The following is a 19,719-nucleotide window of genomic DNA, read 5'->3' on the forward strand; positions in this document are numbered from 1 at the left end:
ATCTACAACTCTACATCTACAACTCTATATCTCTACATCTACAACTCTATCTCTACATCTACAACTCTACATCTACAACTCTCTACAACTCTGCATCTACATCTCTGCATCTACATCTCTGCATCTACATCTCTACATCTACAACTCTGCATCTCTACATCTACAACTCTACAACTCTGCATCTACAACTCTACATCTACAACTCTATATCTCTACATCTACAACTCTACATCTACAACTCTATCTCTACATCTACAACTCTACATCTACAACTCTCTACATCTCTACAACTCTGCATCTACAACTCTGCATCTACATCTCTACATCTACAACTCTCTACATCTACAACTCTACAACACTCTACATCTACAACTCTACATCTACAACTCTACAACTCTGCATCTACAACTCTGCATCTCTACATCTACAACTCTGCATCTCTACATCTACAACTCTACAACTCTGCATCTACAACTCTGCATCTACATCTCTGCATCTACAACTCTCTACAAATACAACTCTCTGCATCTACAACTCTCTACATCTACAACTCTACATCTACAACTCTCTACATCTCTACATCTACAACTCTCTACATCTCTACATCTACAACTCTACATCTACAACTCTACATCTACAACTCTCTACATCTCTACAACTCTCTACATCTCTACATATACATCTCTACATCTACAACTCTACATCTACAACTCTACATCTCTACAACTCTGCATCTACAACTCTGCATCTACAACTCTGCATCTACAACTCTGCATCTACAACTCTACATCTACAACTCTACATCTACAACTCTGCATCTACAACTCTGCATCTACAACTCTCTACATCTCTACAACTCTGCATCTACAACTCTGCATCTACATCTCTACATCTACAACTCTCTACATCTACAACTCTACAACACTCTACATCTACAACTCTACATCTACAACTCTACAACTCTGCATCTACAACTCTGCATCTCTACATCTACAACTCTGCATCTCTACATCTACAACTCTACAACTCTGCATCTACAACTCTCTACATCTACAACTCTACATCTACAAATCTACAACTCTACAACTCTCTACATCTCTACATATACATCTCTACATCTACAACTCTACATCTACAACTCTACATCTCTACAACTCTGCATCTACAACTCTGCATCTACAACTCTGCATCTACAACTCTACATCTACAACTCTACATCTCTACAACTCTCTGCATCTACAACTCTCTACATCTACAACTCTACATCTACAACTCTCTACAACTCTACATCTACAACTCTCTACAACTCTACATCTACAACTCTCTACATCTACAACTCTCTACATCTACAACTCTCTACATCACTACATCTACAACTCTCTACAACTCTACATCTCTACATCTACAACTCTACATCTACAACTCTCTACAACTCTACATCTCTACATCTACAACTCTACATCTCTACATCTACAACTCTCTACAACTCTACATCTACATCTCTACATCTACAACTCTGCATCTCTACAACTCTGCATCTACAACTCTACATCTACAACTCTATATCTCTACATCTACAACTCTATCTCTACATCTACAACTCTACATCTACAACTCTCTACAACTCTGCATCTACATCTCTGCATCTACATCTCTGCATCTACATCTCTACATCTACAACTCTGCATCTCTACATCTACAACTCTACAACTCTGCATCTACAACTCTACATCTACAACTCGATATCTCTACATCTACAACTCTACATCTACAACTCTATCTCTACATCTACAACTCTACTTCTACAACTCTACATCTACAACTCTCTACATCTCTACATCTACAACTCTACATCTCTACATCTACAACTCTCTACAACTCTACATCTCTACCTCTGCATCTACATCTCTGCATCTACATCTCTGCATCTACATCTCTGCATCTACAACTCTCTACATCTAAAACTCTCTACATCTACAACTCTACATCTACAACTCTACATCTACAAATCTACAACTCTCTACATCTCTACATCTACAACTCTACATCTACAACTCTACATCTACAACTCTCTACATCTCTACCTCTGCATCTACAACTCTGCATCTACAACTCTGCATCTACAACTCTGCATCTACAACTCTCTACATCTACAACTCTACATCTACAACTCTCTACATCTACAACTCTACATCTACAAATCTACAACTCTACAACTCTCTACATCTCTACATATACATCTCTACATCTACAACTCTACATCTACAACTCTACATCTCTACAACTCTGCATCTACAACTCTGCATCTACAACTCTGCATCTACAACTCTACATCTACAACTCTACATCTCTACAACTCTCTGCATCTACAACTCTCTACATCTACAACTCTACATCTACAACTCTCTACAACTCTACATCTACAACTCTCTACATCTACAACTCTCTACATCTACAACTCTCTACATCACTACATCTACAACTCTCTACAACTCTACATCTCTACATCTACAACTCTACATCTCTACATCTACAACTCTCTACAACTCTACATCTACATCTCTACATCTACAACTCTGCATCTACAACTCTACAACTCTGCATCTACAACTCTGCATCTCTACAACTCTGCATCTACAACTCTACATCTACAACTCTATATCTCTACATCTACAACTCTATCTCTACATCTACAACTCTACATCTACAACTCTCTACAACTCTGCATCTACATCTCTGCATCTACATCTCTGCATCTACATCTCTACATCTACAACTCTGCATCTCTACATCTACAACTCTACAACTCTGCATCTACAACTCTACATCTACAACTCTATATCTCTACATCTACAACTCTACATCTACAACTCTATCTCTACATCTACAACTCTACATCTACAACTCTCTACATCTCTACAACTCTGCATCTACAACTCTGCATCTACATCTCTACATCTACAACTCTCTACATCTACAACTCTACAACACTCTACATCTACAACTCTACATCTACAACTCTACAACTCTGCATCTACAACTCTGCATCTCTACATCTACAACTCTGCATCTCTACATCTACAACTCTACAACTCTGCATCTACAACTCTGCATCTACATCTCTGCATCTACAACTCTCTACAAATACAACTCTCTGCATCTACAACTCTCTACATCTACAACTCTACATCTACAACTCTCTACATCTCTACATCTACAACTCTCTACATCTCTACATCTACAACTCTACATCTACAACTCTACATCTACAACTCTCTACATCTCTACAACTCTCTACATCTCTACATATACATCTCTACATCTACAACTCTACATCTACAACTCTACATCTACAACTCTACATCTCTACAACTCTGCATCTACAACTCTGCATCTACAACTCTGCATCTACAACTCTACATCTACAACTCTGCATCTACAACTCTGCATCTACAACTCTCTACATCTACAACTCTACATCTACAACTCTCTACATCTACAACTCTACATCTACAAATCTACAACTCTACAACTCTCTACATCTCTACATATACATCTCTACATCTACAACTCTACATCTACAACTCTACATCTCTACAACTCTGCATCTACAACTCTGCATCTACAACTCTGCATCTACAACTCTACATCTACAACTCTACATCTCTACAACTCTCTGCATCTACAACTCTCTACATCTACAACTCTACATCTACAACTCTCTACAACTCTACATCTACAACTCTCTACAACTCTACATCTACAACTCTCTACATCTACAACTCTCTACATCTACAACTCTCTACATCACTACATCTACAACTCTCTACAACTCTACATCTCTACATCTACAACTCTACATCTCTACATCTACAACTCTCTACAACTCTACATCTCTACATCTACAACTCTGCATCTACAACTCTACAACTCTGCATCTACAACTCTGCATCTCTACAACTCTGCATCTACAACTCTACATCTACAACTCTATATCTCTACATCTACAACTCTATCTCTACATCTACAACTCTACATCTACAACTCTCTACAACTCTGCATCTACATCTCTGCATCTACATCTCTGCATCTACATCTCTACATCTACAACTCTGCATCTCTACATCTACAACTCTACAACTCTGCATCTACAACTCTACATCTACAACTCTATATCTCTACATCTACAACTCTACATCTACAACTCTATCTCTACATCTACAACTCTACTTCTACAACTCTACATCTACAACTCTCTACATCTCTACATCTACAACTCTACATCTCTACATCTACAACTCTCTACAACTCTACATCTCTACCTCTGCATCTACATCTCTGCATCTACATCTCTGCATCTACATCTCTGCATCTACAACTCTGCATCTACAACTCTCTACATCTAAAACTCTCTACATCTACAACTCTACATCTACAACTCTACATCTACAAATCTACAACTCTCTACATCTCTACATCTACAACTCTACATCTACAACTCTACATCTACAACTCTCTACATCTCTACCTCTGCATCTACAACTCTACATCTACAACTCTGCATCTACAACTCTGCATCTACAACTCTCTACATCTACAACTCTACATCTACAACTCTCTACATCTACAACTCTACATCTACAAATCTACAACTCTACAACTCTCTACTGTTACGGACCTGCCGGCTCCTCCTCCTCGTTTTGTCTATTTGCATCTCCCCTACAGGTGAGCGGAACACAGGTGTGACGGGTTTCCTATGATTCCTTCCAGGAACACCTGGGATGGCTTTATGTATCCTGAGGGGTTTAAAAGCTGGGGAGACCTGGTGGAACGAGGGCTGCCGCTTCTCCTTCTCTCCCGCACCGTTTTGCTGATTTTGTTTCCTTTTACATGACTTTTCACATACCCTGATTTCATACGCTTTCAGTTCTCCTGACTAACACTTATACTGACTTTATTTACTTTACGTTGCTCATTCGTTGTCCTTAATAAACGGTATTTTCTTTCAATCAACTCATCCGCGTGGTCTTCCCTCTCTGTTGCATGGCCAGGCACAGGCAGAACGTAACAGAATTGGGGGCTCGTCCGGGATCGATCCAAAACGACGTCGGTAAATATATATAAAAAAAATATATATAATAATGTATGCGTTTGAATGTATTGAGACCGTTTCGTTTAGGTGCGTCTGATTCGGAAAGTGCTTTTGATCGTTCATTGATTCGAACGTGTTTTTTTTGGGAAGACTCATGCGGATTAAGGGGAAAATCAATTGCGTTTGGAACAATTGGTTTATTTATTTATTTTGTTGGTGCGTGAGAGGAGGAGAACAATTAGGTAAATTTGTACCTTGGCCGTCGTTAAAGTAGGCCAGGTTGAAGTATTGGCGGTGAGCGATTGTTTGACAAGTGTAGGTCTGCACTGCGCGTCAAGATTGATCGATTTGATAAAGTATTCGATAAAATTATCAGAGCTTTACGAGTGCCCGTTAGTTGTAATGTTTGTTATTTTAGTTTGTTATTTTTGTGCTATCCTGGGCAGAGGGCACCGTCGTGGAAGCCTTCTTTAACGGCATTTTGTCGGGGAAGTTAAGGCTCCGCTGATATCGTGTAATAAAGATCTCTGTCCTTGGGATATGCATGAAGAGGATCGCTATTTTTTTCTTTCTTTCTACAGGGCAGCTCTGTTTTGTCTCGTCTGATGCGCAGTGTGGTAGCCACATTTGCATTGGGAAAAGGTGAGCTTGTTATCTTTATTTGCAAGAATTGTATGGGGTAAAAATCGTTTCATTTGTATGGCTAGTTTGGAGGATTTTTTTGTTACTCCATCCGTGGAGGTTTTGAATAATTTGACAAAGGATCAGTTGCGCCGGGTTTGTGACCATTATGGCCTTGACTTAGGTTTACCAAGAACAGCAAAATTAGCCCAGATTAGATTGTCCGTTCAGGCTGAATTGGTTGTTAAGAATATTTTGTCACCTGAATCTAAAATTATGGATGATTTGGGAGAAGCACTGTCGACACCTCATTCGACAGGGTGTTCTAAGGTGGCGCTCACGTTTGAGCAACAAAAGGTGTTGCTAGAAATGCAACAGGAAGAGAGAGAAGCTCAACGTGAGGCAGAACGTCAAGAGAGAGAAGCTCAACGAGAGGCAGATCGACAGGAAAGAGAAGCTAAACGCGAGTTAGAGATGGAAAGAATAAAAAGTGAACGTGATGTGGCGTTGGAACGGCTAAGACTGAGTGCTGAAGGTAGGCTTCCAGTTGATGGGGAGGAGGGTCCTGCTCCTAGGGAGTCTTTGCGTTCCCCTGATATATCTAGCATGGTTAGGTTGCTGCCAAAATTCAATGAAAGAGATCCAGATATTTTCTTTTCTTTATTTGAGAGTGTGGCTGATGACCGTGGCTGGACTGACTCTGAAAGAACGTTGCTAATCCAAAGTGTTCTTGTAGGTAGAGCGCAAGAAGCGTTTATTGCCTTGCCTGTACCAGATCGAAAAAAGTATGTCAAAGTAAAAGAGGCAGTGCTTAAAATTTATGAATTGGTTCCTGAGGCTTATCGTTTGCGGTTTCGCAGTTGGAGAAAGGGAGAAAAACAGACTTATACAGAGGTAGCGAGGGAATTGTACAGCCACTTTAATCGTTGGTGCTCCGCGGTGGGAGTCACTACTTTTGAAGAATTGTCTAACCTGATTGTTTTAGAACAGTTCAGAAACATCCTTCCGGAGCGCGTCGCTACACATATATTTGAGCAGAAGATGAAAACCGCAGCGGAAGCCGCAGTTGTGGCTGACGATTTTGCTTTGACACATAAGTACAGTTTAAAAGACACAGGTCAGATTTATCAGGAAAAACGTTTTGGACGTTTCAATAGAGCTTTGGGGTCTTCTTCGTTGGGTTCATTTGAGTCACCTACTCAGAGTAGAGTAGATTCACATTCCAATCAGTCACACAGAGGTGCTGTGAGTTTTCGCAGAGATTCTAGGTTTTCTGCGTTTACACCTGCCAGTCAGGCTAAGAATGATGCTGATGTGTGTCGATACTGTTTGGAAAAGGGGCACTGGAAGAGAGACTGTCCTGTGTTAAAGGGGAAAAGTCAGAGAAAGGGTACTGAGGTTGTTAGGGGGGTCACACTTGCTGTATCTGAGCCTGTTAGACCTGCTAAAGTTGTGATGGGTGAGACCGAGGTTAAATCTGAAGGCATTGTGACGCCATTTCAGCTATCAGGCCTTTGCTCTGTTGGGGCCAGTGAGAGAAACGGTGGACCTGACTCAGTTGTGCCTGGGGGAAGTGGTTATTTTCCTTTTGTTACGGATGGGTTAGTTTCACTGGTGGGTAGTTCCAACCAAGTGCCAGTTAAGATACTTAGGGACACAGGGGCGTCTGAGTCTTTTATCTTGGAGTCTGTATTGCCTTTTTCTGCAGACTCTAGTACTGGGAACAATGTTTTAGTCCGGGGGATTGGGTTGCAAGTTGTCTCTGTTCCATTGCACAGGATTAATCTGCAGTCGGATTTAGTGCAAGGGGAAGTATCAATAGCAGTTCGCCCTTCTTTACCAATAGAGGGCGTCCATCTTCTTTTAGGTAACAACCTGGCTGGAGAACGTGTCTGGCGTGATGTACTGCCCCCTGTAATTGTTAAGAATGTTCCTTCTATTCCAGCCGACAGTGACGTTGGTGGTCAGAATTTGACTGTCTTTACAGCTTGTGCCGTGACACGGGCTATGAGTCGTGCCTCTAATGATGATGTTTCTCAGAGTAGAGAGTTTAAGTCTGTTGTTGTGCCTAATTTACCACCATCTCTCTCTCATAGTGATTTTGTTGCAGCTCAAAAGGAGGATGCAACATTGAAAGATCTGTTCGTTGGGGTGTTAACGGCTGTGGAGTTGCGAAATGCATCGCGAGGGTATTTTATTCAGGATGGGTTGTTGATCCGGAAGTGGTCCTCTCACACTGACGACGGGGTTGATGATCCAGTGTTTCAAGTGATAGTACCATGTAAGTTTAGAGACCTGGTCCTACAGACAGCTCATGGGAATGTAGCGGGGCACTTGGGGGTTAGAAAAACCTATGACCGTCTTATGAAGTACTTCTATTGGCCTCGCATAAAGAAGGATGTGGCAACCTTCATTAAGACGTGTCATGTATGCCAGTTGACGGGGAAGCCAAATCAGGTGTTAAAGCCAGCTCCACTTTACCCTATTCCAGCTCTAGGGAAACCATTTGAAAATTTGTTAATTGATTGTGTAGGACCATTGCCTTCATCTAAGTCAGGGAGTGTTTACCTGCTGACGGTAATGTGTCAGTCTACCCGGTATCCCGCTGCCTATGCGTTGCGTACAATCACAACTAGGTCGGTGGTGAAAGCCCTTTCACAGTTTATTTCCATCTTTGGTATCCCTCACACTATACAGAGTGATAGGGGCTCTAACTTTACGTCACGCATGTTCAGAGAGGTGCTCGAGCAGTTGCGTGTGAAACATCAGCGTAGTAGTGCCTATCACGCCCAGAGCCAAGGTGCTCTGGAGCGTTTTCATCAGACACTGAAGTCGCTTCTCAGGGGTTATTGTGTCGAGCTTAACAGAGACTGGGAAGAGGGACTCCCATGGTTGATGTTGGCGGCACGAGAGGTAACCCAGGAGAGCACGGGTTTCTCGCCTAATGATCTGGTCTTTGGACATAGAGTTCGGGGGCCTTTAGCGGTCTTACAGGGGGAGCTGAAATGTCCTGAGTCTCCTGTTAATTTGTTGGACTACGTAAATGGTTTTCGTCGTAGGTTGTTTTTAGCCTGTGAGATGGCGACAGACAAACTTACAAAAACCCAACAGAAAATGAAGAGTTGGTATGACCGTCGAGCTGAACCAAGGGTGTTCAGTCCTGGGGATCAGGTATTAGCATTATTACCGATAGCAAATTCTCCGTTCCTTGCAAAATATACAGGTCCTTATAAGATTGTTCGAAAAGTGTCAGACCTCAATTATTTACTTTCTACACCCAATCGTAGGCGTTCCACTCAACTCTGTCACATAAATCTGTTGAAGTCCTACTACAGCAGGTTTCCAGTCTCTGCGGCAGCAGAGTCTAGTGACCTGGTTATTCCAGTTTCTTTAGCCGCAGTTGTCGGGGCTCCTAGGGCCATTGAGACTCCCTACATGGGGGCAGAAAGTAGTGGTGAGGATGTGGTAGGACCTGATGACTGTGTGCTGAAACCTCGTCTGAGGAACTCTGAGAAACTGGCAGAGTTAAATACATTGTTTGGACATTTGCCAGGGGAGCGTGCATCAGAACTGTCGTCTTTGTTGTCTGATTTCCCTTCTCTATTTTCAGATACACCATCATGTACTCATTTAATTGAGCATGATATTGATGTTGGTGATGCAGAACCAATAAGACAGCGGTTCTATCGGGTGTCACAAGACAAACAGCGACACCTAGAGGCAGAGGTGAAGTACCTGTTGGAAAATGGTTTGGCTAAGCCTTCCTATTCAAGTTGGTCTTCACCCTGTATATTGGTCAGTAAACCTGATGGGACTAATAGATTCTGTACCGATTATCGTAAATTGAATAACATCACAAAATCAGATTCTTTTCCACTCCCAAGGGTTGAAGATTGTGTTGATCGGGTAGGATCAGCAAAGTTTGTGAGTAAATTTGACCTATTGAAAGGATATTATCAAGTCCCATTGTCATCTCGAGCTCAGGAAGTTTCAGCCTTTATAACACCATCTGGGTTATATTCCTATTCGGTTATGAGTTTCGGGTTACGAAATGCTCCAGCCACATTTCAACGACTTATGAACCGTGTTGTTTCTGGGTTGCAGGGATGCGCTGTGTACCTCGATGATGTGGTTGTGTATAGCGAGGAGTGGTCTGAACATCTGGACCGTATTCGGGCTCTCTTTTCTAGGCTTGTTGATGCTCGCCTCACTGTAAATCTAGCCAAGTGTGAGTTTGCCCAGGCTACAGTTGCATACTTGGGGAAGATCGTAGGGCAGGGGCAAGTGAAGCGGGTCCATGCTAAGGTGGTGGCTATTGATAAGTTTCCTGTCCCTACCAACAAAACAGAGTTGCGGCGGTTTTTGGGCATGGTAGGGTATTACCGCAGCTTTTGTTCAAACTTTTCTACAGTAGTAGCCCCTTTGACTAATCTGTTAAAAGATAAAGTGAAGTTTGAATGGACTGTGACCTCTCAAACTGCTTTTGATAATGTCAAGTTGTTGATGACTTCTGCACCAGTTTTGATGGCACCCCGTTTTGATCAGCCTTTCCAGATGCAGGTTGACGCAAGCCATGTGGGGGCTGGTGCGGTGCTCCTGCAGAGTGATGAGCAGGGGGTGGATAGGCCAACATGTTACTTCTCAAGAAAGTTTAATTGTCATCAGTTGAATTATTCGACTATTGAGAAGGAAACATTGGCGTTAATCTGGGGTCTACAGCAGTTTGATGTGTATCTAGCTGGGGGCGCTGTTCCTATCACTGTCTACTCGGATCACAATCCACTGACATTCCTCCACACTTTAAAGAGTCCTAGTCAGCGCCTTATGCGTTGGGCTTTATTTTTGCAGCCATACAATTTGCACATACGGCACATTCGGGGCGTGGACAATGTCATGGCTGACGCTTTGTCCCGTGCTCCGGGTGGGCTGGAGTGAATGCTTTGCCTTGGCCTCTATCTCTCTCTCTTCCGGTTTCTCCACTCTTCTTCCGCTTAATCTCCTTAAATGTAGCTTTCCAGGTACCGGGATTTGCGGGAGCTCTTGGTATGCGGGAGGGTGATTGGAGCTGCTGGAGAGTAGAGTGGTTTTTGGCCTGTGGACAAAAGGGTTCCTGTGTCCAGTCCATGTGAATGGGCTGTCAACATACCGAAACGAAAGTTAAGTGCTCATTTTGAGTTTATAGATTCATTTAAAAAAATTAAGAATGTTTTGTTTATTTTTTTGTGTGGGGTTTCGAACATTTTTATTGCAGAGGCCTTTAGGGGCCTCTGTCTTAAGGGAGGGGGTGTTACGGACCTGCCGGCTCCTCCTCCTCGTTTTGTCTATTTGCATCTCCCCTACAGGTGAGCGGAACACAGGTGTGACGGGTTTCCTATGATTCCTTCCAGGAACACCTGGGATGGCTTTATGTATCCTGAGGGGTTTAAAAGCTGGGGAGACCTGGTGGAACGAGGGCTGCCGCTTCTCCTTCTCTCCCGCACCGTTTTGCTGATTTTGTTTCCTTTTACATGACTTTTCACATACCCTGATTTCATACGCTTTCAGTTCTCCTGACTAACACTTATACTGACTTTATTTACTTTACGTTGCTCATTCGTTGTCCTTAATAAACGGTATTTTCTTTCAATCAACTCATCCGCGTGGTCTTCCCTCTCTGTTGCATGGCCAGGCACAGGCAGAACGTAACACTACATCTCTACATATACATCTCTACATATACATCTCTACATATACATCTCTACATCTACAACTCTACATCTACAACTCTACATCTCTACAACTCTGCATCTACAACTCTACATCTACAACTCTACATCTCTACAACTATCTGCATCTACAACTCTCTACATCTACAACTCTACATCTACAACTCTCTACAACTCTACATCTACAACTCTCTACAACTCTACATCTACAACTCTCTACATCTACAACTCTCTACATCTACAACTCTCTACATCACTACATCTACAACTCTCTACAACTCTACATCTCTACATCTACAACTCTACATCTCTACATCTACAACTCTCTACAACTCTACATCTACATCTCTACATCTACAACTCTACATCTCTGCATCTACAACTCTGCATCTACAACTCTGCATCTACATCTCTGCATCTACAACTCTCTACATCTACAACTCTCTACATCTACAACTCTCTACATCACTACATCTACAACTCTCTACAACTCTACATCTCTACATCTACAACTCTACATCTCTACATCTACAACTCTCTACAACTCTACATCTACATCTCTACATCTACAACTCTACAACTCTGCATCTACAACTCTGCATCTCTACAACTCTGCATCTACAACTCTACATCTACAACTCTATATCTCTACATCTACAACTCTATATCTCTACATCTACAACTCTATCTCTACATCTACAACTCTACATCTACAACTCTCTACAACTCTGCATCTACATCTCTGCATCTACATCTCTGCATCTACATCTCTACATCTACAACTCTGCATCTCTACATCTACAACTCTACAACTCTGCATCTACAACTCTATATCTCTACATCTACAACTCTACATCTACAACTCTATCTCTACATCTACAACTCTACATCTACAACTCTCTACATCTCTACAACTCTGCATCTACAACTCTGCATCTACATCTCTACATCTACAACTCTCTACATCTACAACTCTACAACACTCTACATCTACAACTCTACATCTACAACTCTACAACTCTGCATCTACAACTCTGCATCTCTACATCTACAACTCTGCATCTCTACATCTACAACTCTACAACTCTGCATCTACAACTCTGCATCTACATCTCTGCATCTACAACTCTCTACAAATACAACTCTCTGCATCTACAACTCTCTACATCTACAACTCTACATCTACAACTCTCTACATCTCTACATCTACAACTCTCTACATCTCTACATCTACAACTCTACATCTACAACTCTACATCTACAACTCTACATCTACAACTCTCTACATCTCTACATATACATCTCTACATCTACAACTCTACATCTACAACTCTACATCTCTACATCTCTACATATACATCTCTACATCTACAACTCTACATCTACAACTCTACATCTCTACAACTCTGCATCTACAACTCTGCATCTACAACTCTACATCTACAACTCTACATCTCTACAACTCTCTACATCTACAACTCTACATCTACAACTCTCTACAACTCTACATCTACAACTCTCTACAACTCTACATCTACAACTCTCTACATCTACAACTCTCTACATCTACAACTCTCTGCATCTACAACTCTCTACATCTACAACTCTACATCTACAACTCTCTACAACTCTACATCTACAACTCTCTACAACTCTACATCTACAACTCTCTACATCTACAACTCTCTACATCTACAACTCTCTACATCACTACATCTACAACTCTCTACAACTCTACATCTCTACATCTACAACTCTACATCTCTACATCTACAACTCTCTACAACTCTACATCTACATCTCTACATCTACAACTCTGCATCTACAACTCTACAACTCTGCATCTACAACTCTGCATCTCTACAACTCTGCATCTACAACTCTACATCTACAACTCTATATCTCTACATCTACAACTCTAACTCTACATCTACAACTCTCTACAACTCTGCATCTACATCTCTGCATCTACATCTCTGCATCTACATCTCTACATCTACAACTCTGCATCTCTACATCTACAACTCTACAACTCTGCATCTACAACTCTACATCTACAACTCTATATCTCTACATCTACAACTCTACATCTACAACTCTATCTCTACATCTACAACTCTACTTCTACAACTCTACATCTACAACTCTCTACATCTCTACATCTACAACTCTACATCTCTACATCTACAACTCTCTACAACTCTACATCTCTACCTCTGCATCTACATCTCTGCATCTACATCTCTGCATCTACATCTCTGCATCTACAACTCTGCATCTACAACTCTCTACATCTAAAACTCTCTACATCTACAACTCTACATCTACAACTCTACATCTACAAATCTACAACTCTCTACATCTCTACATCTACAACTCTACATCTACAACTCTACATCTACAACTCTCTACATCTCTACCTCTGCATCTACAACTCTACATCTACAACTCTGCATCTACAACTCTGCATCTACAACTCTGCATCTACAACTCTCTACATCTCTACAACTCTGCATCTACAACTCTACATCTACAACTCTACATCTCTACAACTCTCTGCATCTACAACTCTCTACATCTACAACTCTACATCTACAAATCTACAACTCTACAACTCTCTACATCTCTACATATACATCTCTACATCTACAACTCTACATCTACAACTCTACATCTCTACAACTCTGCATCTACAACTCTACATCTACAACTCTACATCTCTACAACTCTCTGCATCTACAACTCTCTACATCTACAACTCTACATCTACAACTCTCTACAACTCTACATCTACAACTCTCTACAACTCTACATCTACAACTCTCTACATCTACAACTCTCTACATCTACAACTCTCTACATCACTACATCTACAACTCTCTACAACTCTACATCTCTACATCTACAACTCTACATCTCTACATCTACAACTCTCTACAACTCTACATCTACATCTCTACATCTACAACTCTGCATCTACAACTCTACAACTCTGCATCTACAACTCTGCATCTCTACAACTCTGCATCTACAACTCTATATCTCTACATCTACAACTCTATCTCTACATCTACAACTCTACATCTACAACTCTCTACAACTCTGCATCTACATCTCTGCATCTACATCTCTGCATCTACATCTCTACATCTACAACTCTGCATCTCTACATCTACAACTCTACAACTCTGCATCTACAACTCTACATCTACAACTCTATATCTCTACATCTACAACTCTACATCTACAACTCTATCTCTACATCTACAACTCTACTTCTACAACTCTACATCTACAACTCTCTACATCTCTACATCTACAACTCTACATCTCTACATCTACAACTCTCTACAACTCTACATCTCTACCTCTGCATCTACATCTCTGCATCTACATCTCTGCATCTACATCTCTGCATCTACAACTCTGCATCTACAACTCTCTACATCTAAAACTCTCTACATCTACAACTCTACATCTACAACTCTACATCTACAAATCTACAACTCTCTACATCTCTACATCTACAACTCTACATCTACAACTCTACATCTACAACTCTCTACATCTCTACCTCTGCATCTACAACTCTACATCTACAACTCTGCATCTACAACTCTGCATCTACAACTCTCTACATCTACAACTCTACATCTACAACTCTCTACATCTACAACTCTACATCTACAAATCTACAACTCTACAACTCTCTACATCTCTACATATACATCTCTACATCTACAACTCTACATCTCTACAACTCTGCATCTACAACTCTACATCTACAACTCTACATCTCTACAACTCTCTGCATCTACAACTCTCTACATCTACAACTCTACATCTACAACTCTCTACAACTCTACATCTACAACTCTCTACATCTACAACTCTCTACATCTACAACTCTCTACATCACTACATCTACAACTCTCTACAACTCTACATCTCTACATCTACAACTCTACATCTCTACATCTACAACTCTCTACAACTCTACATCTACATCTCTACATCTACAACTCTGCATCTACAACTCTACAACTCTGCATCTACAACTCTGCATCTCTACAACTCTGCATCTACAACTCTACATCTACAACTCTATATCTCTACATCTACAACTCTATCTCTACATCTACAACTCTACATCTACAACTCTCTACAACTCTGCATCTACATCTCTGCATCTACATCTCTGCATCTACATCTCTGCATCTACAACTCTGCATCTCTACATCTACAACTCTACAACTCTGCATCTACAACTCTACATCTACAACTCTATATCTCTACATCTACAACTCTACATCTACAACTCTATCTCTACATCTACAACTCTACATCTACAACTCTCTACATCTCTACAACTCTGCATCTACAACTCTGCATCTACATCTCTACATCTACAACTCTCTACATCTACAACTCTACAACACTCTACATCTACAACTCTACATCTACAACTCTACATCTCTGCATCTACAACTCTGCATCTACATCTCTGCATCTACAACTCTCTACATCTACAACTCTCTGCATCTACAACTCTCTACATCTACAACTCTACATCTACAACTCTCTACAACTCTACATCTACAACTCTCTACAACTCTACATCTACAACTCTCTACATCTCTACATCTACAACTCTCTACATCTACAACTCTGCATCTACATCTCTACATCTACAACTCTGCATCTACAACTCTACAACTCTGCATCTACATCTCTGCATCTACATCTCTGCATCTACAACTCTGCATCTACATCTCTACATCTACAACTCTGCATCTACAACTCTACAACTCTGCATCTACAACTCTGCATCTCTACATCTACAACTCTGCATCTCTACATCTACAACTCTACAACTCTGCATCTACAACTCTGCATCTACATCTCTGCATCTACAACTCTCTACATCTACAACTCTCTGCATCTACAACTCTCTACATCTACAACTCTACATCTACAACTCTCTACAACTCTACATCTACAACTCTCTACAACTCTACATCTACAACTCTCTACATCTCTACATCTACAACTCTCTACATCTACAACTCTGCATCTACATCTCTACATCTACAACTCTGCATCTCTACATCTACAACTCTGCATCTCTACATCTACAACTCTACAACTCTGCATCTACAACTCTACAACTCTGCATCTACAACTCTACATCTACAACTCTATATCTCTACATCTACAACTCTACATCTACAACTCTATCTCTACATCTACAACTCTACATCTACAACTCTCTACATCTCTACAAGTCTGCATCTACATCTCTGCATCTACATCTCTGCATCTACATCTCTACATCTACAACTCTACAACTCTCTACATCTCTACATATACATCTCTACATCTACAACTCTACATCTCTACAACTCTCTGCATCTACAACTCTCTACATCTACAACTCTACATCTACAACTCTCTACAACTCTACATCTACAACTCTCTACAACTCTACATCTACAACTCTCTACATCTACAACTCTCTACATCACTACATCTACAACTCTCTACAACTCTACATCTCTACATCTACAACTCTCTACAACTCTACATCTACATCTCTACATCTACAACTCTGCATCTACAACTCTACAACTCTACATCTACAACTCTATATCTCTACATCTACAACTCTATCTCTACATCTACAACTCTACATCTACAACTCTCTACAACTCTGCATCTACATCTCTGCATCTACATCTCTACATCTACAACTCTGCATCTCTACATCTACAACTCTACAACTCTGCATCTACAACTCTATATCTCTACATCTACAACTCTACATCTACAACTCTATCTCTACATCTACAACTCTACATCTACAACTCTCTACATCTCTACAACTCTGCATCTACAACTCTGCATCTACATCTCTACATCTACAACTCTCTACATCTACAACTCTACAACACTCTACATCTACAACTCTACATCTACAACTCTACATCTCTGCATCTACAACTCTCTACATCTACAACTCTCTGCATCTACAACTCTCTACATCTACAACTCTACATCTACAACTGTCTACAACTCTACATCTACAACTCTCTACAACTCTACATCTACAACTCTCTACATCTCTACATCTACAACTCTCTACATCTACAACTCTACATCTACAACTCTCTACAACTCTACATCTACAACTCTCTACATCTCTACATCTACAACTCTCTACATCTACAACTCTGCATCTACATCTCTACATCTACAACTCTGCAACTACAACTCTACAACTCTGCATCTACATCTCTGCATCTACATCTCTACAACTCTGCATCTACATCTCTGCATCTACATCTCTACAACTCTGCATCTACAACTCTGCATCTCTACATCTACAACTCTGCATCTCTACATCTACAACTCTACAACTCTGCATCTACAACTCTGCATCTACATCTCTGCATCTACAACTCTACATCTACAACTCTACATCTCTACAACTCTCTGCATCTACAACTCTCTACATCTACAACTCTACATCTACAAATCTACAACTCTCTACATCTCTACATCTACAACTCTACATCTACATCTCTACATCTACAACTCTACATCTACAACTCTACATCTCTACCTCTGCATCTACAACTCTACATCTACAACTCTGCATCTACAACTCTGCATCTACAACTCTGCATCTACAACTCTCTACATCTACAACTCTACATCTACAACTCTACATCTACAACTCTACATCTACAACTCTCTACATCTACAACTCTACATCTACAACTCTCTACATCTCTACATCTACAATTCTCTACATCTCTACATCTACAACTCTACATCTACATCTCTACATCTACAACTCTCTACATCTACATCTCTACATCTACAACTCTCTACATCTCTACATCTACAACTCTACATCTCTACATCTACAACTCTCTACAACTCTACATCTCTACCTCTGCATCTACATCTCTGCATCTACATCTCTGCATCTACATCTCTGCATCTACAACTCTGCATCTACAACTCTCTACATCTAAAACTCTCTACATCTACAACTCTACATCTACAAATCTACAACTCTCTACATCTCTACATCTACAACTCTACATCTACAACTCTACATCTACAACTCTCTACATCTCTACCTCTACATCTACAACTCTACATCTCTACAACTCTGCATCTACAACTCTGCATCTACAACTCTGCATCTACAACTCTACATCTACAACTCTCTGCATCTACAACTCTCTACATCTACAACTCTACATCTACAACTCTCTACAACTCTACATCTACAACTATCTACATCTACAACTCTCTACATCTACAACTCTCTACAACTCTCTACAACTCTACATCTCTACATCTACAACTCTACATCTCTACATCTACAACTCTCTACAACTATACATCTACATCTCTACATCTACAACTCTGCATCTACAACTCTACAACTCTGCATCTACAACTCTGCATCTCTACAACTCTGCATCTACAACTCTACATCTACAACTCTATATCTCTACATCTACAACTCTATCTCTACATCTACAACTCTACATCTACAACTCTCTACAACTCTGCATCTACATCTCTGCATCTACATCTCTGCATCTACATCTCTACATCTACAACTCTGCATCTCTACATCTACAACTCTACAACTCTGCATCTACAACTCTACATCTACAACTCTATATCTCTACATCTACAACTCTACATCTACAACTCTATCTCTACATCTACAACTCTACATCTACAACTCTCTACATCTCTACAACTCTATCTCTAAATCTACAACTCTATCTCTACATCTACAACTCTATCTCTACATCTACAACTCTATCTCTACATCTACAACTCTACATCTACATCTACAACTCTACATCTACAACTCTGCATCTACATCTCTGCATCTACATCTCTGCATCTACAACTCTGCATCTACATCTCTACATCTACAACTCTCTACATCTCTACATCTACAACTCTACATCTACATCTCTACATCTACAACTCTCTACATCTACAACTCTACATCTACAACTCTCTACATCTCTACATCTACAACTCTACAACTCTCTACAACTCTACATCTCTACCTCTGCATCTACATCTCTGCATCTACATCTCTGCATCTACAACTCTCTACATCTAAAACTCTCTACATCTACAACTCTACATCTACAACTCTACATCTACAAATCTACAACTCTCTACATCTCTACATCTACAACTCTACATCTACAACTCTACATCTACAACTCTCTACATCTCTACCTCTGCATCTACAAC

The 19,719-nt window shown here is 40.6% G+C and overlaps 1 long non-coding RNA gene across 1 annotated transcript; it reads left to right on the forward strand.

Annotated features, from left to right (window-relative positions):
- Positions 1-4,811: 4,811 nt before the first annotated feature.
- LOC144391952 (uncharacterized) lies at positions 4,812-11,343 on the forward strand. Its single transcript, XR_013455341.1, has 2 exons — positions 4,812-5,734; positions 9,324-11,343. It is a non-coding gene; the product is annotated as an uncharacterized LOC144391952 (long non-coding RNA).
- The last annotated feature ends 8,376 nt before the right edge of the window (positions 11,344-19,719 follow it).

The sequence above is a fragment of the Gasterosteus aculeatus genome, unplaced genomic scaffold (assembly GCF_964276395.1).
Source record: "Gasterosteus aculeatus unplaced genomic scaffold, fGasAcu3.hap1.1 HAP1_SCAFFOLD_22, whole genome shotgun sequence".
NCBI classification, from domain to species: domain Eukaryota; kingdom Metazoa; phylum Chordata; class Actinopteri; order Perciformes; family Gasterosteidae; genus Gasterosteus; species Gasterosteus aculeatus.